At 35.7% G+C, this 23,566-nt stretch overlaps 1 long non-coding RNA gene across 6 annotated transcripts in view; it reads left to right on the top strand.

The window, feature by feature from the left end:
* LOC115944227 (uncharacterized) overlaps window positions 1-23,566 on the top strand; it is a 111,191-nt gene that overhangs the window by 65,147 nt on the left and 22,478 nt on the right. For all 6 annotated transcript variants that reach the window (XR_014142976.1, XR_014142975.1, XR_014142974.1 and 3 more), the window contains one exon: window positions 7,065-7,210. This is a non-coding gene — a long non-coding RNA (uncharacterized LOC115944227). The remainder of the gene's footprint in view (window positions 1-7,064; window positions 7,211-23,566) is intronic.

The following is a 23,566-nucleotide window of genomic DNA, read 5'->3' as shown; positions in this document are numbered from 1 at the left end:
CCTATCCAGCTGAATTCCTGAGAGGAGAGGAAATCCAGGTCTCCTACTCCTCCGCCATCATGCTCCGCCCCCATATATATATATATATATATATATTTTTTTTTTTTTTTCCTCCTGATGTCTCTTAATCCAAATCTTTCTGATGCTGCATAATAAATGTTAATCATGGGTAAAAGATGGATGGTGACTGTTCAAGTGCACTATAATTTGATTTGGCATATCCAAAATATTTTTGTCTTCTGATAAAGCTCTTACAATAAATGTCTAAGTGTTCCTGCCAGAAGATATCAACATGACAAATAGAGCCAAACTATCGAATGCAGGTCAAGAACAACTTCCAAATGTGGAACAATTCCTAAGTGTCTCCCGATAATACAGCAGCAAAAACAACACGGTGCCCATTGGTGATTGGTATTCTTATGTCCAGTTGTTGATGGCAATAGCAAATAACAACACACAAACCAATCCTCAGAATTCCCATCAGTCCTTATGGATGGAGCCCAGGTTGTAAGTCTGCCCAGAATCGAGTGGGAATTAATTCTTTCTAGACACCATGTGTCAACCTAATTTGTGGAGTCCTTCCCTCCTGAGTTATTGGCAGAGGAAAATGAAGGGTCAGTTGCATTGTTTTCTCACCTGAGCCATGGTTAGTTCATGTTAGTGTTAATATGAACAACGACTGACATAGAAATAGAGAAGGGATGGTTAAGATACATTCAGAAGTTCAGAAATGTTGAGGTCGTTTATTTAAAACCCTCTGCTAATGTAATAGCACATTTTTATTCATGAGAGAAAATAGAAATATCCTGTTTCTGAAATTCTTTTGGTGTATCACTAAATGTTTATCATACCCTAGGACATTGCAGATCAATAGCTGTGCGACCGTCTTTAATGTAGTCCCGTATAAAATGTTGGTATTATAAAATCCTGCATGTAAAGCTATATATATTTTCCCAGGCCTTTTATATTGTGGTCTTGGACTGAGATAGACTATTTCTAATGTATACTTTATCTTGACTGCTGGGGCTACCATCTACCCAATTTTCCTTCCCTCATCTGCCCCAACTCCACCCTACCTTATCTCCAATAATCATGCCCTGTTGATTTTGCTTTCTAAATATTTCTAGAATTTATCTCCTCTATCCATTCTTACTCCCACCATTTACATTTTGACTCCCCCTAGACTATCTCAGATTATCAACAGCCCCCTAACTTGTCTCCTTGCATCTAGCCTTCACCCCTTTCTCCACATGACAGCCAGAAAATTTTTAAATCTTACTTAATATTCTCAAATTGTTCACTATCAATCTTTCTACAAAGAAGAGAGCTTAACTGTCTTGTTCAATATTGTATCCTCAGCACATTGCCCGACACAAAGGGAGCACTCAATAATTATTTGTTGAGAGAATGAATCTATGGTTCTGAACCAGAAGAACATGACAGACTTATCTGGGCTGTTTTTCACACTGCACACACCAGCCCTCCACTGGAGACTCTGATAAGTTTCTGACATAGAGAATAGAGATTACATTTTTTAGCTTTATGTGCCAGGACCATCCTGATCTGGTTGCTGCCTACAATCCCAGCATCAGCTCCTGCAGTGCATTTGAATTCTGTGCATTTGAGTAATTTCGAATTACTTAGAACACTGACACACTGCCCCAATTTCATGCCCTGTCCATCTGAAATATATTTTACCTCCTCTTTGCCCCTTACCAGAAATTCTTCCCTGATCAGTCCCCCTCCCCTGCAGCCACTCTGATACCTATTTCTTAGACTAAGGAAGATACTCAGAATAATCTGTGCATTTAGCTGTCATTGCCCTTATTACCTTACTTTGTAACCTTCTGTTCAAGCATCCTACATCCTCCCTAGAGTGTCATATTTGGGGATTAGAGACCATGACTTATTCACTTTGTGTCCTTAATACAAAGCATAGGGCCTGCTACATCAGTATCAGCTTGTTGAATGAATAAATGATGTTCAAACTAGAGACAATATAGTAAAAGTAAGGATTATGCTATGTTTGTGTTTCTATTGTGCTGTGATTTTAAAATTAAGATATTCTCTTGCTTAAAACTTTTGATCCAGTGAGCAATAACAAAAAGTACATTAAAATTTCAGCAGTCAGATCACATTTCAGCATTATATTTTTGCTTTTCTCAGAACAAACCCAGTCTTCTCTAACACTTTCTTTGCTGGCATCTGTAATCAAGACATTAGCTTTCACCCATACCAATCAAATATCACCAATCATAATAGAAATGTAAGGAGATGATTACTTAAATTTGTGACTTCACTCTTCTTTGCTAAGACTATTTGATGTTCTATCTTTAGTGAGCAGAGTTCATGCAAGCTCTGTCTGACCAAGTCGTTAACACCACATTTGAGATGGAATGAGAAGACTTTTGTGCGGAGCTGCTTTTATGTGGCTGTGAAGTCTGTCCTTTAATTAGCATTCCTATCTGCTTGCAAAACATGCTGTTTAATCCAATTTCTATATTAAAAAAAAAAAAAGAAAAGAAAACACAAGAGTATTTCTTCCACAAAGAGTGACAGAAAAGCATGTTTGAATTTTTAAATCAAAACTCTATGAACCACTTAGGCTTGGATATCCATCATCTCTGTGGAAGTTCAAATGGGCATAAGACTCAAGGGCAGTGGGGCTTGGGAGACATGAACTGAGGCTGAAGCTGAAAACCTAGCGGAATGCACAGTGTCTCTCTGAGAAACGTGGTTGCTCTTTTAGTTAGTGGTAATTGATGGTCAATAGGGACTGGCTTTGTCACTTCTAGTCTCTTGAGCTGAGTCTGATGGGTCTCTTATTATCCATAGAGATGTTACCTCTACCCCCAGAGCACTTTTTAATTCAGTATCTCCTTCGGGCAAGTGATTGAGTTCCCCTGTAATATCTTTAATGGACACTGTGTTGCTAAACCAAGGAAGCTTGGGATGGAAGAGACAGGTATTTATTTTTAATGGGGTCACCCTGTATCAGGTGTAACTTTCTGCTTATGGGTCAAATGCAAGTGTCACACTGAGTAGATGTTTCCATAGGATGAGCAGGGAGTAGAGCTTGTTTGTGCTACGGTTCCTTGGCCACCTGTCTTTGAAAGTATGCAGTGCTAACAGGCTTGTAAGTCATCCTTGTTGACAACTGGTGGCATGGAATTGTAAGATTCAAGGATGTCAGTTGGACATTTTTTTCCAATTTATACATAAAGATTTTGTCTTTTTGATATTTCAAACACTGATAATACTAGCAAGTCAAGCTTCTCTTTGTCTACTATAGGGCAGGACTTGGTAAAATGTTAGACTTTTGCTTGTCCTGCTGAATAGGATTAAGTTAATTTCTATGATAAAGAATCCTTGAACTGTGGAATTTATGTCTTGGGAATCACCCTTCTTCAAACTTTTTATAAGTACTTTAGAAAATATTACTAGTAAATTAGTTAAAAAGGCAATGTTGCTATTCCACCCTTGATATTGGATGCAAGCAGTAGGAATCAAAAACACATTAAGGCTTTGTTTTTAGTTTTAGAAAACATGCAAGTAGCTCATACTGTATATTCATACATTCTTATTTTTTTCATTGTTTTATTTTTAAAATTCAAAAGAATTACTAAATCATGTATGTTTCAGTGACTGTAAGTTTTGATTATGGTTCTGCTACTAACCAGCTGGATAAAGTGTGAATATGATTTAATTTACCAATAAAATAATGGGATGAGATGGTGGATTTCTTACAACCATTTTGATTTTATGAGTTTATGATCTTGTGTTCTTTGGGAGGCCAGAAGATATATTATGTTACCTATAAACTAACATTATATGTTTTCTACAGAATCTCTGTCTAGTATTTAACTTTTTATTTTCTGTGAAATTTGAACCTGTTCTACCTGGTTCCTTAACAGTTTCTTCTCATGAATAACAAAATAATGTAACTGACAAGGTCTTAGAAAGCAGCCATGTTGTTAACATTGTTGAAAGGCTTATTACAACATACCTTCCTTGAGCTATCAGGATGTTGCCCATGCTTGGTAATCAATGGATGAACCCAGCAAGGTGTATGGCTCTAGGAATCTATTCAACTCAAACAAGACATATACCAACCACCCCCTTTTGTAGCAATGAGGGATTATTTTTCCCTTTTAAAAAAGATTTTCTTAAAAAAAAACAAACAAACGAAAGAAAAGATTGCTTGTAAGACTAAAATTATGGGGAGAATACCCACTAAAACAGTAAGTGTATTCGATTCAGGCTGGACAATAAAAATGTATCTAGTAGCTACCATGTTCTAGGCTTTTGTCTGATTAGTGGAGGTATCAAAATATATTAGACAACCTTCTGTAAAGATCTTATAATCTAGTTGGTGTATCAAGTTACCTGTAATGAGAGTTTTAATACAATGTGATAAATTCAGTGTGAACTCTACCATGCAGACAGAGAGAAGGGGCCTTTTGGGAAAATCCTTGGAAGGAGGTTGGGCAGAGGAATCAAAGGAGAACTCCAGGAAAGATAACTTCAAAACCATATTGAACAATATGCAGGGATTTTTTAAGTTGGAAGTATGTCTCAGTGTATGTGGCAATGTTTACATGTAGGTATGTGTATGGGTGTGGATGTGGGAGGAACAGACATGAGGGGGAGGCAAATAGCTTGGGTCAAAGAAGCAGCATACAGAGAAAGGTTATATTTTTATTAAATATAGCAATTAAACAGATGGTTGTCATATAAAAAAATATCGGTTAGGTTGACTAGGTCTTTTTTTTCTCAGTCTGTTGATTTGCAGCCATATAGACCCAATTACAACTAACGCTTAACTCCACAAAGCAAATGCAATGTTAATTTATGAGGAAGACTAAAGGACACATGACTCTGCTAATCAAACATAGTGTTATTATGAAGTCTTTTACTTTATATACAAAAATAACTTATTACTTAAGGAACTATTTCAACCACATCAGAGAAATATTTGGAAAATGAAGACAAAAAAGAAATTCACTACCATATCACAATGATTATTGTCTTTAATTTTAGGGTTTCTTCCATTTCTTCTATTTTTTTCTTTTTTTAACTTTTTTTTAAGTATACATACAATAAAACTCACTATTTTTTTAAACTCACTATTCTTTTATGTATAGCTCTGAGTTTTGATGAATGCTTAGGGTTACATAATCATCATAACAATCAAGACACAGAATGGTTCTGTTACCCTAAAAAAAAAAATCCTCATGCTGTCTTTTTGGAGTCAAACCTTCATCTCACCTTTACCAAATACAACTACTGATCTATTCTCTGTCCCTATAGTTTTACACATCCCAGAACATCATATAAATAGCATCATACAGGTTGTAGCAATTTGTACCTAACTTCTTTCATTTAGCATAATACATTTGAGATTCATCCATGTGGTTGCATCAATCAATAATTGGTTTTTTTTTTTATGTATTGCTGAAGATTTCACTGCATGACTATACCACAGTGTACCATTCACCAATTTAAGTACATTTGCATTGTTTCCAGTGTTTGGAGATTATAAATAAAGTTGCTATAAACATGCATGTACAGATTTTTGTGTGAAAATAAGTTTTCATTTCTAGAAGTGGGACTGTTGGGCCATGTGGTAAGTGTATGTTTAACTTTATAAGAAACTGAGAAACTGTTTTTAAAGAGACTAACATTTTGCATCTCCACTAGAAATGTATGACAGTCCTAATTACTTTGAATCTTCATCAGTACTTGATGTTGTCAACTATTTTTTTTTTAGCTACTCTAATATATGTGTAGTAGTATTTCATAGTGGTTTTAATGTGCACTTCCTTAATAACTAATGCTGTTGAGCATTTTTCTTATGCTATTTGCCATCCAGATATCTTCTTTAGTCAAGTCTTTTGCCTATTTTAAAATGTGTTTGTTTTCTTATGGTTAAGTTTTAAGAGTCCTTTTCATATTCTTGATAAAGTACTTTATTTGGTATTTAATTTGCAAATATTTTCTCTCCTGTCTTCTCATTTCCTTGAGAGAGTCTTGCAAAGATTTTAATTCTGGTGAAATTCTATTTCTTTTTTTCTTTTTTTTTAAAGATTGATTGATCGATTTTAGAGAGACAGAGCACAAGTGGGGTGGGGAGGGGAAGCAGAGGGGGAGGAGTAAAGGGGAAGGGAGAGGGACAAGCAGACTCTGTGCTGAGCGTGGAGCCAGATGCGAGGTTCAGTCCCATGACCAAGATCATAACCTGATCTGACACCGAGTCTGATGTTAAACTGACTGATCCACCCAGGCACCCCTAATTTTGTTTCTTATATAGATTATGCTTTTGGCGTTATTTTTTCTATTTAAAATGCCTTTTTAAGGGTGCCCCTAGGTGGCTCAGTTGGTTAAGAAACCGACTCTTGATTTTGGCTCAGGTCATGATCTCAGGATTGTGAGATTGAGCCCCTTGTCAAACCCTGCATTGGGCTCTGCGCTGGGCATGGAGCCTGCTTAAGATCCTCTCTCTCCCTCTCCCTCTGCCAATCCCCCTCTGCTCATACTCTCTCTCTCTGTAAAAAAAAAAAAAAATCCTTTTTAAATATTTGTAGCCTTAGAATGCATGCAATTTTTTGTTGTCTATTTTCATCCAATATTATATCAAGAGCACCTTTTGGTGTTTTATATACTTTCATTCATTCTTGAAAATAACACATTTTCCAAAGAAGATAATAATGTATTCATTTGTTCAGCATAAATTCATTGAACACTTATGATGTACAGAGCATTATAGTAGCACTATAATTTCTTTCACTCTAAGCTTACATTCTAGTGTAACATTTCTTGATCTATTTCTTAAAAATGCAGATTGTCTTGTTCTTTCTCTGAAAATTAATTTAATAGGTGTGAGGTACAACCCAATAATTTTTTTTAGAATTACCTGTAAGTCAAATTTTAAAAACATTAATCACATAGATAATAACATTATATAATGTTTCATAATAAGTTTAACCTTATTGAATATTTAGATTGCTTTTTGTTTTTCTACAATAAAAATTATGTTAACAGTGTGCTTTCATTATTTTTAACAGAGTCTACCAACACAGGAAATAATAAAGATGAACAATAAAAGAACGAGAGAGATCCACATACATATGCACCCTGTGAAAACAAATTACATTCTGTTCACATAAACTCTTCAGCAGCTGATAAGAGCAATGTCCAGATTTCTTGAAAAGTAAGCAATATTATATTATCTTTGTGTGTACCTAACTTGAGTCCACATTTGTAGAAATAAAATACAGTTGATCCTTGAAAAACATGGGGGTTAGGGGAACTGACTCCCCAGTCAAAAATCCACAAATAATTTTTGACCCCCAAAAAACTTAACTACAATAGCTTACTGTTGACCAGAAGCCTTACCGATAACATATACAATCAGTTAACACTAATTTTGTATGCTATATGTATTATATACTATATTCTTAGAATAAATTAAGCTAGTGAAAAGAAAATGTTATTAAGAAAATCACAAGAAAGAGAAAATGCATTTGCAGTTCTGTACTGTATTCATAAAAAAAAAAAAATCAGGTCTAACTGGACCCATGCAGTTCAAACTCATGTTGTTCAAAGGTCAACTGTAACTGTTTCTTTTTATGACTAACTCAGATGAATGGTATAAATGAAATTTCTATTGTTTTCTTGATAATGTCTTAATGCAATTTCAAAAAGCTGGAGCTATGTGGGAAGAGGCATAAAACTCTTAAGTGTCTATATAATAGAAAAATACAGAACTTCTGAGCCAAGCAACTGATGTTCTTTTCAACGAAAGTTATAATCCAGCTGCAGCATATTTAGTCCTCTGAGCTTGTAACTAACTCTACTTTCAGTCTCTGGGGGGAGAGCTGAACACCCAGGAAAGCTGGCAAAAAGCACACAATTATTATGATTGGATCCAAATATGAGGAGCTGAAATCACACATTAATACAAACCCATTTCCTTCATTGACCTTGACATTGCCTCCGGCTTTGTCAGGATAGTACATTTATGACCTGGTTATCTGCTTCCTGAAACTCCAAATTCCTTAATTGGCTTTAAATGATATACCTATGGAGAAAAAGGAAAAATTTATTTGAGTTAGGGATCCTTGGTCTCTTACTTCATACAAATATGTATAGTGAATCTTTCTAGAAAGGGATGAACAATTTCCAGAACTTTAGGATCAGTGGAATACTATATTCAAATAATCATGGGTGAGTATAGTACAAGTATCTTCTTCTATTCACTATAAACTTTGAAAAGATATAAAAGTGAGCAGTGGTAGGTTTACATAAAGAACAAGTTTTATTATGAAAAATATATATTCAATTCCCGTTTTTTATATCATAATTACCGCATCCTACATGGTGTTATATTTTAAATAATCATTCTCACCAAGTTCTAAAAATATCTCTCAGTGCAACACTTTGATGAGTGCAAAAATATTCCCAGGCCTCCATCTGAGAATTTCAGCACTTGTACCCATTTTTCAGGATTAAAAATTCTCCATCTGAGAATTTCAGATTAAAGACCGTGGCCCATTCATTTAACAAATTCCTATTACTTCTTAAAAATATAAAAGCTACTCAACTCACCTGAGGGAAAAGGATAAAGGAGCTAACCTTTATTATATTCTGGATACAAGCAATTTTTCATGATACCTCTCATTTGACCTTCACAGTAATTTTTTAAGGGTGGCATAAACATTTTAGGGATGATGGAAACCAAGGCAGATAAACCGAAGTGAACCTTTTAACCTTGACACCTTGCACCTTCCAATAGTGGAAAAAGTGATTCTTTTTCTATGGAGTGCAATCAGGTGATCTCATGAATATATTATTAGTTGATGTCAGAAATAAAACTATAAGAACATGTCACATAACTGTGGTACTCCTTACCAGCCTTTGAAAGACAATAAAATAATGCACACAACACTTAATACATTTACAAGATGCATGTGTCTAAATGGTTGTGTAACACTTTAGAAAAAGAAAAAAAAGATCTTATTGAAGCATTTGTCCAGAAATTAATGAATTAATTTCTCTCTTTCAACATTTATCAAGCAAATATTATGAAACTAGTATTTTCATGTGTGGGTATATATCTGAAGGAGATAAAATCACTATCTCAAAGAGATCTCTGTACTCCCTTGTTCACTGCAGCACTATACATCATCACATACATCAACTAGTATTTTAAAATGCAAACAAAATTTTGTGACTCCTGATTTATAAATGGGGAGACAGGCTCAGAGAGGTGAAGGTGATTCAGGTAGTCAGTGGGTACAGCCAGGATTCAACCAGATCGCCTTGAATCAAAGTTCTTCACATTGCCTTCGTCTAATTTCTCATCTAGATGGTTAACAAACTGCTAAATCTGCAACATATGCTATACTTTCCACCTTAAATTTTTACATTTCCTCTTAAATGGGCATCCCCAGCAATTCCACCTGAAGCTTAAACTTTTCCTTTCTTATGCTTGGCTTATCATTTCTCCTCTCCAGGTTGGTATCTGATAAAATCTCCCAGTTTTGCTTTAATTGGCATTGGCAACATGTGGTCTCTGATAAAAAGCATATTTTCTTTTGAGATTGCAATCATCAGTTGGGCTCATTTTTCTTGGCCCCACCATCAAGCTGAACTTATTTGGAAAAAGAAACAGCAGCTTGTGGGTTACTAAATGCCAGAGAGCTGAACTTAAAAAAAGAGAGAGAAAAAGTCACAGGAAAACAGCTTAAAAATACATTTAGAAAGTCTCGTGTGTGCGTGTGTGTGCGTGTGCGTGCGCGTGCGTGCGCGTGCGTGCGTAAGCATAGGCTTGCATCAATCACTCTGTTCACGTATAATATATAAGCAGAATTAGTCTGTGTATGCAAAACTCTTAAAGGGCATGGTTTTTACCCATAGCCTATTTATTCCAAACATAGCTAAATGAGGAGGCCAAATATAGAAAGTGATGCTCCAGGGGCCCTACGGCCTATATAGAATTTAAACTCAAATGATTTGCAAAATCACTACTAAGACAGCTTGCTCATACTGTCAGCGCGCCAGCACCAGAAGCTTGGGGTGTATTTTTGTCTTGGCAGATGCACATTCTGTTATAAAGGTCTGTTCATCTGATGCCTTCCTTGTTTTCAGGTAATGCTCAGCGCTTTCTTGCAGGGGGAGGAGTGTTGTTGAGCCCGTGTCCCTTCTCCCTGTCCTGTAGGAGAGACTGTCTACACTGACTCTGACCATGGGACCAGTGTCCCGGCTTACTGCCTTTACAGGTTCATTTCTGTGCCACAAAACTACAGGTCACGGGTGCTCTCTTCCTTTTTCTATGATTCAATTTTATTTTCAACATTTGTCAGGGCAGAGGGAAATAAATCAGTTTTAAGTGATATTGACAATGATTACATTTCTTTAAAAGTCACCTTAGTTGAGGAGGTTTTTTGTTTTGTTTTTTTTTTTTTTAAGATTAAAACATCGTTTCCCAAACTGATTAGCATAGTTTTTAAGCCACTCTGAAGTGTTTGTTAGGCTTCCATGCTGGTCTCCATATGCCTCTTTTCAATTACATGTGCCGCCACAAGTATGGCTAAATGAAACGCTTCTTTAAAAACAGAAAGCAAACTGTTAGGCTTTGTGCAGTGTAACTAGTTAGAGTGTGACATCTCAGACTGCCCTGATTTCATCACCAAACTGCTAAATGTTCTGATTGCAGAAATAGCCATGAAAATGTATCTTAAAATGAGAGAACTCTGTGGGAATTAAAGAAGAGGAGGAGAATTGGAAGGGATTAAAATAATATGAAAGGGAGTTTAAATCATAGTTGTCCGGGAGGTTATCTGTGGAGAGGATTTTTATGACTGTGTGGTTGTAAAAATAATACTAATAGCCATAATAAGAATAATTCTAATGTTTATTGACTACTTCTTAAATGTTAGGCATGATTCTAAAATCTTCACATTAAGTCAGTTTATTAACCCAATTAGTTAATCACAGCAACTCTATAAGGAAAGTATTAGAATTTTACACATTAAGAAACTGAGACAGAGAGATTTAGTAATTTTCCTAAGGGCCAGAAGCTAGAAAGTGGTACAAATGAGATCAAGACTAGGTAGTGTGGCTCCAGAATTTACATCTTATTTTAAGGTTCCTTGGAGAAACAAACACGAGGATTATATTAGGAAGCCCTTTGTTCATCTATGTGTTGCTCCTCAGTGGGTTATATTACTAGATTGTAAATTCTCTTGTATCACCCACTAGAGTGCCTGTCATATATCCAGTTCTCAGGAAATGTTTGTGGAATAAATGAATAAATGAATGAATGATATCTTACTTTCTGGGAAGTGCCATAAGTAAACCAATTAGAGTGCAAAACAAGACATCAGTTGGGCAAAACAAACAAACAAACAAAAAACAACTTGTGAAACATCTATTCAGCTTCTCATTTACTCTTTTCTTTTTCCAGCTTTATTGAGATATAATTGACATAAAACATCAAGTAAGTTTAAGATGTACAATGTGATGATTTGATGCAGGTATCTATTGCAAAATGTTTACCACAATAAAGTTCCTTAAGGATGTGAAGGCGATCTGGCTGTGACGTCTGTCACCCATGGATCACCCATGGATCACCATTGATTCCACTGATCTGGCTGGCTAGGCAGCTGTCCCCTTCCTCCCTTACTGCTGCATGTGTGTCCCTCCCAAAGCTGCGCACTCGCTGGAAGAGGACAGACAAACAATAAAGTTACTTAACACATCTCACATAGTTACTGTTTTGTTGCTATTGTTGTCATTGTTGCTGTTGTTGTAATGGTGAGAACATTAAAGTTCTACCCTCAAAGCAACGATCAAGTATACAATACAGTATCATTAGCAACATTCACCATGTTGTACATTAGATCCATGGAACTTATTCATCTTATAACTGAAAGTTTGTACCCTTTGACCAATATCTCCCCATTTCTCCTACTCTTCAGCCCCTGGAAACCACAATTCTACTCTGTTTCTATGAGTTCCATATTTTTAGACTCCACATATAAGTGAGGTCGTACAGTATTTGTCTTACTCGGTCTGACTTATTTCACTTAGCATAATACCATCAAGGTCCATCCATGTTGTTGCAAATGGCAGAATTTCCTTCTTTCTCACCACTGAATAATATTCCATTGTACATATATATACCATACTTTCTTTAGCCATTCATTTATCAACAGATATTTAGGTTGTTTCCATGTCTTGGCTATTGTGAATAGTGCTGCAGTGAACAAGGGAGTACAGATATCTCTTTGAGATAGTGATTTTATCTCCTTCAGATATATACCCACACATGAAATTGCTGGGTCATATGGTACGTCTATTTTTTTTAGTTTCTTGAAGAACTTCCATGCTATTTTCCATAGTGGCTGCACCAATTTACACTCCCACCAACAATGGACCAGGGTTTCCTTCTGTACACATCCTCACCAGTATTTGTTATCTCTTGTCTTTGGGATAATAGCCATCCTAACAGGTATGAGGTGATAGCTCATTGTGATTTTGACTTACATCTCCTTGATGATTAGTGATGTTAAGCCCCTGTTCAGGTACCTATTGGCCATTTGTATATCTTCTTTGGAAAATGTCTATTCAAGTCCCTGCCCATTTTTTAATTGGATTATTTGGGTTTTTTTAGTATTGAGTTTTATGAGTCCCTTATATGTTTTTAACCCTTTATCAAGGATTTTAACCCTTTATCAGATATCAGGGATTTTAACCCTTTATCAGATATATGGCTTGCAAGTATTTTATCCCATTCTATAAGTCATCTTTCATTTTATTGATAGTTTCTTTTGCTGTGCAGGAGATTTTTACTTTGATGTATTTAGTTTTGCTTTTGTTGCTTATCATATCCAAAAGATATATTGCCAACACTGATGTTAAGAGGGGTTTTTTTTTTCCCAATGTTTTCTTCTAGGAATTTACTGTTCAGGTCTTATGTTTAAGTCTTTAATCCATTTTGTGTTAATTTTTGTGGGTGGTGTAAGATAGGGGTCCAATTTTATTTTTTGCATATGGATATCCAGTTTTTCCAGCACCATTTATTGAAGAGCATCCTTTCTCCATTGAGTATTCTTGGAGAATAGTTGTCAAATATTAGTTGATCATATATGTGTGAGTGTAGTTCTGGGATCTCAATTCTGTCCCATTGCTCTTTGTGTCAGTTTTTATGCCAGTACCATACTGTTTGTTTACTATAGCTTTGTAATATAGTTTGAAATCAGGAAGAGTGATACCTCCAGCTTTGTTCTTTCTCAAGAGTGCTTTGGCTGCTTAGGGTCTTTTGTGGTTCCAAATAAATTTTAGGATTTTTTTTTTTCTATTTCTGTGAAAAATTCCATTGGAATTTCCATAGGGATTACATTGAAATCTATGAATGGCTTGGGTAGTTTATACATTTTAAGAGTATTACCACTTCTGATCCATGAGCATGGGATAACTTTCCATTTATTTGTGTCTTTTTCAAATTCTTTCATCAATGTCCTATAATTTCTGGTGTATAGATCTTTTACTTTCTTAAATTTATTTCTAAGTATTTTATTGCTTTTGATGCTATTGTAAATGGGATTGTTTATTTCTTTTTCATATGGTTCATTGTTAGTGTATAAAGTACAACCAATTTCTTATTATAAAATATTACTTGTTGATTAGGTTGAAAGGCATTGCAACATGGTAGGAAATGATTACACACTAGTTTGAGAGCCAACACAAATTCTAGTCTTAGTTCCAACGCAGCCACAAACTCATCATTTGATTTTATTTGGTCACTCCAAGTTGGACTTCAGTTTTCTGTTTGTCAAATAAGTGTATTTATTTAGAGAGAAACACTTTCTAACTCTGGCATCCCATAATATTTTCAAGAAATCAAGATTAGGACTTAACATTGGTTTTGTTTTAGTTTGTTTCTTTGAGATAAGTAGTCATTGAGTATTCATGGAATGGATCTAATTTATCTATTTATGAGCATGGAAAATGTTACTTTCATCAATGCTATGAAAGGTACATGATCTCTAAGAGAAGGAATGATACTTTTTGTAAATAAAGTGAAGTAAGTTGCTTAGAGAACAGTGGAAGTTGTTGAGTTCAATAATGTTTAGTACATACAAGAAGATCCACAAAACTAGGTATGTAAAAGTTAATAATTTTCTACAATACATTGGAATGCTTTGGAATCACCGTCCAATTCATTTGACCTTCTTTTATACAATGGTTCTGTTCCTGAAGATACTATGTATATTAAAATAATTATAAAATGAGTAATATTTTAAACATACTAGAGACTTTATTTAATGGAAATAAAACAGAGAGAGAATCCTTTGATAAATGAATTACCAAACTTTAAGGGTTCATTTAAGTAAATTTCTACTTAGCAAATAAAGTTGGGATCCAGAATAATACAAAATCTACAGGTTTCATATCTACAGAAAATACAGGAACAGCCCAGAGATGGTTTTACTCATTTCTGGAACAGGATTTTGAGTTACAGGTATATACCTGGTCACAGGAAATCCATACACATGGAGAGCCAGATTTATACATATGATAAATTATTTTAAGGGTTCTCTGAACACCAATGCCATCATCCATCAACATGAAGCTGCTTCTACAAATGTGCACGCATTTCCTGAAAGGATTTATAATCCAGCCAATACGGTACATTTTGAATGTGTTACAGAAAGGACAGATTTACAGGAGACAATCTGCCTTCATGATGATTGCATATTGTGGCATTTCTAGTCCATATGGATCAGTAAGACTTGGATAGCAGGCATTTGACCTTCAAAATCATGCAAATGTGAAACCAGACTTCTACTCTTACAGCTGGGAACGTCAGTGGGTCTTCTTTAGCTTATTCTAGAGGCATTGATTAAAACATAATTTGACTTCTAAAAATTATTGAATTTTATTTCTATGCTTACTTCCCCCCTCCCTGGAGAATGATTTGGTCTTTTGCTCCCCTCATCCACATTCCCTCTGGCTAACCTTCACTCATTAGCACCCAGAGCTCAAATACTGATCCTTTAAGAGAGAACTTGCTAACTCAGAGCCACAGGCTAACTATAAACAAGACTTCAAACCTTTTTGTTCATGCCATAGTTAATCTCAAGTAATAACTTCTGAAAACCTTTGAAAAGGTCTGAGAGTAGCTTTCTGTCAGAGGCCTTAGGAAACTGTACATTTTCTCACTGTGAAACCTTGATCATGCCAGATATAATCAGACTGTTTATCTGGCAATGTTAATTTTCTGGGTTTACAGTGTAACAATTCTCCAAGATTATTGGAACAGAATCACAAGAAGTTATATTTGTTAATCGGCCAATTTTTTTTTTTGCATTTAAACATTCAGTGCAAAATGGTATCACATTTTCTAGAGTGCAGACGAGACTGTGCTTGAATAAATGCATTTTGCCAAAGCAAAAGTAATATTTAAAAAATCTCAAAATTGAGAGAAACAATTTCAACAGTTTTCCTCTTTGTGATTTAAAGCTTTGAGAATCCTGCAGGAGAGGCAAACTAGAAGCTATAGGCATCTTTGTGACCACATTCTGCCAAGCTAAAGATAACATGAAAAACTATCATACAAGGGAAAAAAATAGATCTGAACAAGATCTCTGCCTCTAATGAGGCAAAATGGGATTCTCCTTCCTATCCTAGCACCACCAACCACCTCAGCTACTCCAAACTCTTTCCATAAAGGGATGTTTATAAGCTTCTGGTCTAGACAGCCTTTGGGCTTTTGGCTATAAGCCTCAAAGTATTCATATGTTTGGTATTTTATGTATTCCTATTTCAAGATTGTGCTCCAAGCAATTCATTTTAAACTTATTATGAATTCTTCATTGATAAACAATAAATCTTATATCACCTGGCTCTTGTCTCACAACTCAATTCAACCATTTCCCAAATGGAAATTTCTTTCTGCCCACTAATAATCAGCTTTAAATTTTAGCAGATGCAAAGTTGAGCATCTCCATTTGCTTATGATTAGGGCGATGTCTTTCAGTTCTCTTCTGGAAGGTGTAAGCATCCAGTATGCTGATTCCAAAGCACCTGATACTACAGCAGCTAGTGTTTACAAAAGAACTTACCATGTGCCATTTATAGGTCTAAGCCCTTTCCATGCATTTCTGCTCATTGAGTTTCTCACAATGACCCCATGTAGTAGGTATTGTGATTGTCTTAATTTTACAGATAAAGAAAATGAGGTCTAAAGAAGCTAGGATGCTGCCAACTGTATTTCCTTGGTCACAGTTGGCCCTCATGAAGGATCTTGAAACCAAGAGTTTGAAACCAAGCCAGAAGTCTTTACTATTTGCTTGTACAGACAGAAAATTGCCAACACACTGATGGATATGCATTTTCATTGTTTATAGACTTGCTCAGTTGATATCTTTGATCAAAAAGTTTGGTAGAAAATTAAAAATCCTTATCAATTATAAATTTACCCTATTGGCAGGTAAAATGATAGCCCAGAACCATTAAGTTACAGATACGAGGAACTGGGAATGTGATAGATGGAATTGACCAGTGGTAGGCTAGTCATATTCTCTTATGAGTTCTCACTTTCCCCCTATATAAAATAAATCGTTGGGATAGATAAGTTCTAAAGTCTCTTCCAGAGCTGACATTCTATGACCTCATGATGAATCTTCAGTGGTAAACATCACATTGTTTTCATTTATAAAATTTGGTATATATAAGCATAACTCAGAAAAAGAAGGATATAGACTGCTCATTATGTTTCTTTGTAGAAAAAGAAGCCACATCTAGAAGCTTCACTTCCAGCATACAAAGACCACTATATATTTCATTATAGAAGCCAAGACAGGTATAATTTCTACTCTTGAAGAACCAATGTGGCAACTTCAGAAGAGCCATATAAAAGGGAAATTGCCCATTGATTTATGTAGGACTTTTTCCCCTATCTTTAGTATATTCCTACTATTTGTATTTGTATACTCTATCAACATAAGGTGATCTTGCCTATCACACAAAAACATTTTACATACCTTGGAGAATATCTGGAAACTTGTCTCTAAAATTTGGGGGGTGGGGGTGGTGGTTGAACATTCCCTTAAGAAAAATACACATGAACACAGCATACAATTTCTCTGTGTTCCAGGACCATGTGTTTGAAGAGCAATCACCTTAACTCTTGCTTGGAGAACTTTTATGATGCTCAGAAGAGTTACAAAGGAGTTTAGCAAAGAGCAAAAGAAAGGCTAGTATGAATAGGACAGGTTTTTCCCCCTATAGATACATCATGGGGCTTTGGGCCAGGGTGGGGTTCCCCTAAAATAATATTCAAGATTTTTTTGCATGTGCATACAGAAAGATTCCATCATATTCTCAAAGGAGTCTCTACATAAAACCGAAGAAAAGGGGGTCTGTTAATGAAAGTAGTCACACGATTGCCAAAAGGCCAGGATCGCAAAAAAGATCCTGCTTGTTAACAGCAAAAATATTTCTTCTACTCAACTTATGTTACCCCTTACCCTTGCTTCCAATGTCACTGGATACCCACTCCGCCAAAATGCTCTTGTCTGACTTCTACTCTTAAAGAAGTAGAGTCCTACTAATGCACTCTAGATGGAAAGGAAACAAAATTAAAATTCAGAAAAATTTCTTTTTATGCAAAGTAAGTTAAACAGATTTTTTTTTAAATGAAGAATTTTGTGTTAAGGAGAATCCTTAAGTGAGGTAATTAGTTGACCAACTACCATTTGCTTTCAGATGCATTTTCTCCCTTTCTCTGCTCTACATTTCCTGAAACATTATCTTCTAAACTCACTTGTTCTCTCACAAACCTGATAGAAGATTGAAGGATGAGAAAGGGAGGTCAAGGCTTTCCCCACAACCCTTTCCAGATGTGTCTGCCCTCCTCCATGGTGCCAGTTCCTACTGCACAATGCTCTTTATGCTTCCAGCTCCCAATGGACAACCTTCACGTGGTTCTAGCTCTGCTGAATGGTCCTGGCTTCTGGATTCTGGAAATACCACCTCCCTCTGTTCCTTCAGCTCTAGCAGTGGCACTGTTGTGAATGATCTCTAGTTTGTCTTACCATCTCCTATTTGACCTTCAGCTATTCCATAACTCTTGTAATTCTGAATTTTTTTTATTCGAAAGATCTACAATGGCTTCTATTTTCCTGGTTGGACTCTGATTGTTCCAGGTAGACTGATTGTAGAGGAGCTGTTTCTGGTGCAAGAGACAGAGGGAGTCAGGACAAGTATTCTGGGAAGCAAACATCTGAAACATAGATGGAATAGTGGTATATAATTTCTGATAAAAGATATACGTGGAAATATTTTTTGTGCAATATAGGCAGTTTTCTATGACTCACTTTCATCCAGGCATGCAGAATACCTGGTATCTTTTATTGTCATTCTCACTTTCAATCTATTTTCTTGCTGCATTTTGCCCTATGGAATCTACAGGTCATTCTATGTCACATTATGTAATCCCAGAGTAATTAAAAAACATAAATTGCCTGGGGTTAAATAAAATTCTTTTTAACTGCTTTGAATGAAGGGACCATGACATGAGTGCAGGTATCACTTTATAAATGCACAATTTCAGCCAAAGAAAATATGTAGAAAAATAGATCTGTAGGTTTTATATATTTTCCTCTGTGAGATCCAGTGGGTAAGCAGCAACCTGGAACTCAAAAGCCTTTGAAATATCCTCTACTTTGCCCCTCGTGTTCAGTGACCTTGAGTAAGTCACCTAAATTGGAGGCAACCCTGGCTCTGGAGGGAATGATCTAGTGTCTGGGACAGCAATCCATTTTAAGATAAAACAGGCTGTAGAGATGTTCAGTGCTAGAAAAACTTAACAAAATAGCATTTGGATGTGTCCATGTGCATGAAGCCCTCTGGAGAGTTCTTTCTATTATTATAATCAGTCATGTTTAGTTATCTCTGTTTATGTTGATGCGGGATTCATATTTCTAACACCCATTCCTGTTAGCTCCATAGGCCCCCTAGAGAGAAATTCATTTTACAAATTCAAAACAATTGCTTAGTTTTCATTTGAATTAAATTTCCCATCATTTCCACTTTGCAATAAATGTCAGCTGGTTAACACAGAAAACACTGAGACTTAGGTTAAAAGTATTTGCAAACATGCAATTAAGAATTGACGAAAATAGTTGTCTACTTCTGCTTGATTAAAGCCATCAACTGCCATCTTCAGCATTGCATGCCAGATTTCTCAGCAAAAGGTTATCTTCCTCACTTAAGGGGGCACCTTACCCCTGGGCCTGCCCTTGTTTTAAAGAGAACTGAACATCACACTACTCACTCTAGAAATCTCATAATCTGATCCCAGCATAGTCTGATTCAAGTTGCCTTTAGAACAAAACACGTGTGTTCTCCTCCCTCCCCTGTGTCCACCACAAACATTGACAATTACTTCTGGCTTTTTTTTCACTGAACTCTTTTTAATCTAGTGTTTCAGGAAACCTTTACCAATTGGTTAGAGCTCTCATACTGGTGAAATTATTCTTTAGAAGTATAATGCAAACTCTTTAACACAAGGTTGACATCAAGTATTTATCTTAATATGAGACTTGGACAATTCCAGCAAATCATGTCTTTCAGAGAGTATCACTATGAGATTTTTAACTTGACAGATCTGGAAGAGAATGCAGTAAAACTTGTTGGAAGTAACTAGTACTCAAAACCTACGGTGTATACATTTCCCTAGGAAAAGGGAAAAATGAAAGCTGAAGGCAATGGGAGAACTAAGAAGCTTGTTTTTATTTCACAAGGATAAGTGTCTGAGATCTGGAAGGGATGTCACCTGGATATAATATCTAAATTGAGCTGTGGCCAGTATAGCTAGGGATATTTAATGATGGTGAGGAGAAGAGAAGGTTCAGGTTTGACATAAGGCAGAAACCACCTCACTTGATTTTAACCACCTCACTTCTATGTTTAAAGGAGTCTTTTTTTGGTGAGGGGTGATGCTAAAATTTAAAATTACAATCTAGCTCATTGAGAAAGTTTCAGCAACAACCGGTTTGTAGAATTCCTGCAAATAAATATTTATTGACTAATCACTGCATATAAGACACTGTTTGGTCATTTTGCTCCTCATCTATAAAATGGGGATTACAATGCTTATATTGTCTACCTCACAGGTTGCTGGGAGGATTAAAGGAACAAATGTTTGTAAAAGCATTATTAAAGTATCAAGGAGTATCTTTATTATAGTCATATTTTAATGATAATTTTTTATTACATGATAAAGGAAGAGCTTAAATAGGAATTATTCCTTAATATGAAATGTGAGGCAAGGGGAAAAAGCAACCAGGGATTGCATAAGATTACCAAGAATGGTCTGGAATTTTAGAGCCATCACATATTTTGAGACCTAGCACAATGCTTGGGTCATAGAGTTATTCATTAAATGTTGAGTGAGGAAATTAGCAGATGATTGAATTTAAAAAATGAGACTTTGTGACTTTACCTTGACAGTAATTGTGTCTCTGTAGTCTCTTTTCTCATGTCACCTGGCCTTTAAGCCTGCCATGTTTTCTGGGTCTTCATAAACTAAAGTTTTATGGGAGCAAGAAGAATCTCTGCTGACTCCTTTCCTTCCATCAAGACATCACATTCCTGTGGGCATTTGCAAAGTCTCATTCTCCAGCTTCTGTTCATGATATGGTCATCTTCACAAATGCTTTCACATGTTCCCATAGCTTCACTTTCCATATTTACTTGAGAGACATTCAATCTAAATATCTAGCCCTGACCTTAACCTTCTGACCCACATTTACAGTGGCCTCCTGGATATTTCCTCATAGAGATATTTCTCTTCTCTCTTTCTTTTTCCTCTTATATCAATCATAAAGCCAATAATCCAGCTATGAATCTTGCAGTTATCATCATTTTTGTCTTCTCTCCCTTATTCCCAACCATCCTCCCCTTGCACTTAATACTCAGTCCATAGAGTTCTACATCTCCATTCCTACAAACACATAGCTTCCACTTTCTGCTTCTTCTTTGGGGCTGCCTATTATCTCTTTGGACTTTAGTCATAGCTTTCTAATTGCTTTGCCCAACATCCCATTTCCAAGCTTTCCCTGGTATAGTATATCAACCCTGCTTATACCAGGATTAGCTCTCTGAAACGTAATCTGCTCAAGTAACCTCTCTTGTCATCACATTCAGCTCTATATCCACCTTAGCCCTGCTAGAACCTTCATAGCTCTAAGTCATCTGTAGAATCAAGAGCAAACTCCTCAATGTGTCTTTCAAAGCCTTCCCCAGTCTACCCCTGCCTATCTTTGAGCTTCATCTCTTGGTTCACTTTCAGTGACTCTACGTTTCAATAATGCAGAACTACTTATTTTTCCCAGAGCATGCCTACCTCTGTGCTTTTCTTTTCTTTTTTTTTTTTTTTAAGATTTTATTTATTCATCTGAGACACAGAGATACGGAGAGAGAGAGAGAAAGCATGAGCAGGGAGAGAGGCAGAGGGAGAGGGAGAAACAGTCTCCCCGCTGAGCCAGGAGCCCCATATGGGACTTGATCCCAGGACCCTGGGATCATGACCTGAGCCGAAGGCAGACGCTTAACCATCTGAGCCACCCAGGCGCCCCTACCTCTGTGCTTTTGTTCAGTACTTTATCCACATGGAATGACTCTCTTCTTCCTTGTATCAAAATCATGTACACCTTAGAGTTCAGGCACAGATCTTTCATTGATCTTCCTTTTAGATTCTAAAAAGGATTGTCAGTAGATTGTTCCTTTCTTAGAGTTCTTATTTATCGTTGTTTATTTTCTAGTGGAACTATCTATATCATGTTTTTACTATTATATGGAATTATTTATATGCTACCCACACTGGAAGCTCTTGCATAGTGGACATTATGCTTTACTAATTTGTGAACCACTGTTCCACCCCTAAATATCTGGCACAGACATAATAATTGCTCATTAAATTTTAGTTGAAGTTTTATAGAAAAAATACTTTGTAACGCTACTGACATTTAAAATTACTAATATATGGGAAAAGTAAGCCTCGATTTATTTTCTGTGGGGGCCAGAAAATTAGTGAGTTAAATAAACTATTGAGGCAAGGTAAAAGGAGATCCATTACATTTTGCTCTTTATTTCTTTTTCATGTACATCTATATATGTATAAAAATGATTAACTGTACACATGTTCTTATGATTTCAGTATAATTGATACAGATCAAGTGAAAAAGATAAAATTAGTTAAATCTGAACAATAGCTAGTCTGGAAAGAAAAGGTATCAAATGGCAAAGATGACTGCTTAATATCAAATGAGTTTTTTCTAGGATTAATTGGGAGGAACTTCTTAAAGATAAATTTCTGTTACTTTTAGTTACTAAAACTATTCATAGTAAGGTCTGAATAATACTTTCACATTTAAGATGAAAAGGAAAAAATAATTTTCTCAAAATTAATTATTATTAAGGAAATTCAATATAAAGATGGGGTGCCTGGCTGGCTCAGTCAGTTAAGGGTCTGACTCTTGTTTTCTGCTCAGGTCATGATCTCAGGGCCATGAGATTGAACCCCCACATTGGACTCCATGCTGGGTGTGGAGCCTGCTTAAGAGTCTCTCTCTCCCCGTCTCCCTCTGCCCCTTCCCCTTCTCTCTTTCTCTCTACCTCTCTCTAAAAAAAAAAAAAGTAGCAAGTGAATTATACTTATTTATGTTAAACTGACCTCAGAATTATATAGTATATAGTATTTTACTTATGACATATTACTGCAAATCAATTATTGAAAATACTTAGCTCAAAATACTGGTTGACCCAAATATAAAAACAGAAAGTTCTCATCTAACAGGCATATATGTTTATATATATATAACTATCTTATTGGTATGTAATATTAGACATACAAATGGAAACTAGCCCGATTATTTAAAGATGATCAAAGTAACAAAAGGAAACCACCACCCAGATTGTTAATAAAACACATTGGATCTATAAATTTATCACAGCCTACTTAGTCAAAATTAAGAATTGCAATAAAGGAAACCTTTAAAAACTATTTATAAAATTGTACTACAAATTGTACTATAAATTGTACTAAAAATGGTAATTTTTAAATGTTCTTTAACTCAATACAATCTAGAGATACTTTTTATAGACTTTTAAAAAATATTCCTTGATACAACCAAAGTATCAGGAACTAATTTTCCAGAAGAGCAATTAAAACAAATGAGTGGCTGTAATGAGTATAAAAAAGCTAAGAAAATAATCACTATTTAGACCTTACAGTAGAATAAGATTATTACAAAATTATATTGTTTTTAGTAAAAATCTATTTTGTGAGGGTGACACTTAGTGGGACACGTTCCCTGTCCCTCTGGCTATAGCCTCCTAAATATTCTAATAACTCAAGTAAACTGCCGGGACAAACAACGCAGCTATGAATGTGTCTGGAGATTCTGCATCTGCCTTCCTTAATCAACTTCCTTTCCTGAATATGAATTGCAATAATGAGTCAATTAACGTCCTCAAATGCCAATGAGATGCA

This window comes from Leptonychotes weddellii, chromosome 2, assembly GCF_054177405.1.
Source record: "Leptonychotes weddellii isolate Sample4059 chromosome 2, ASM5417740v2, whole genome shotgun sequence".
Taxonomy (NCBI): Eukaryota; Metazoa; Chordata; class Mammalia; order Carnivora; family Phocidae; genus Leptonychotes; species Leptonychotes weddellii.
This window is presented reverse-complemented; position numbering and strand designations above follow the sequence as displayed.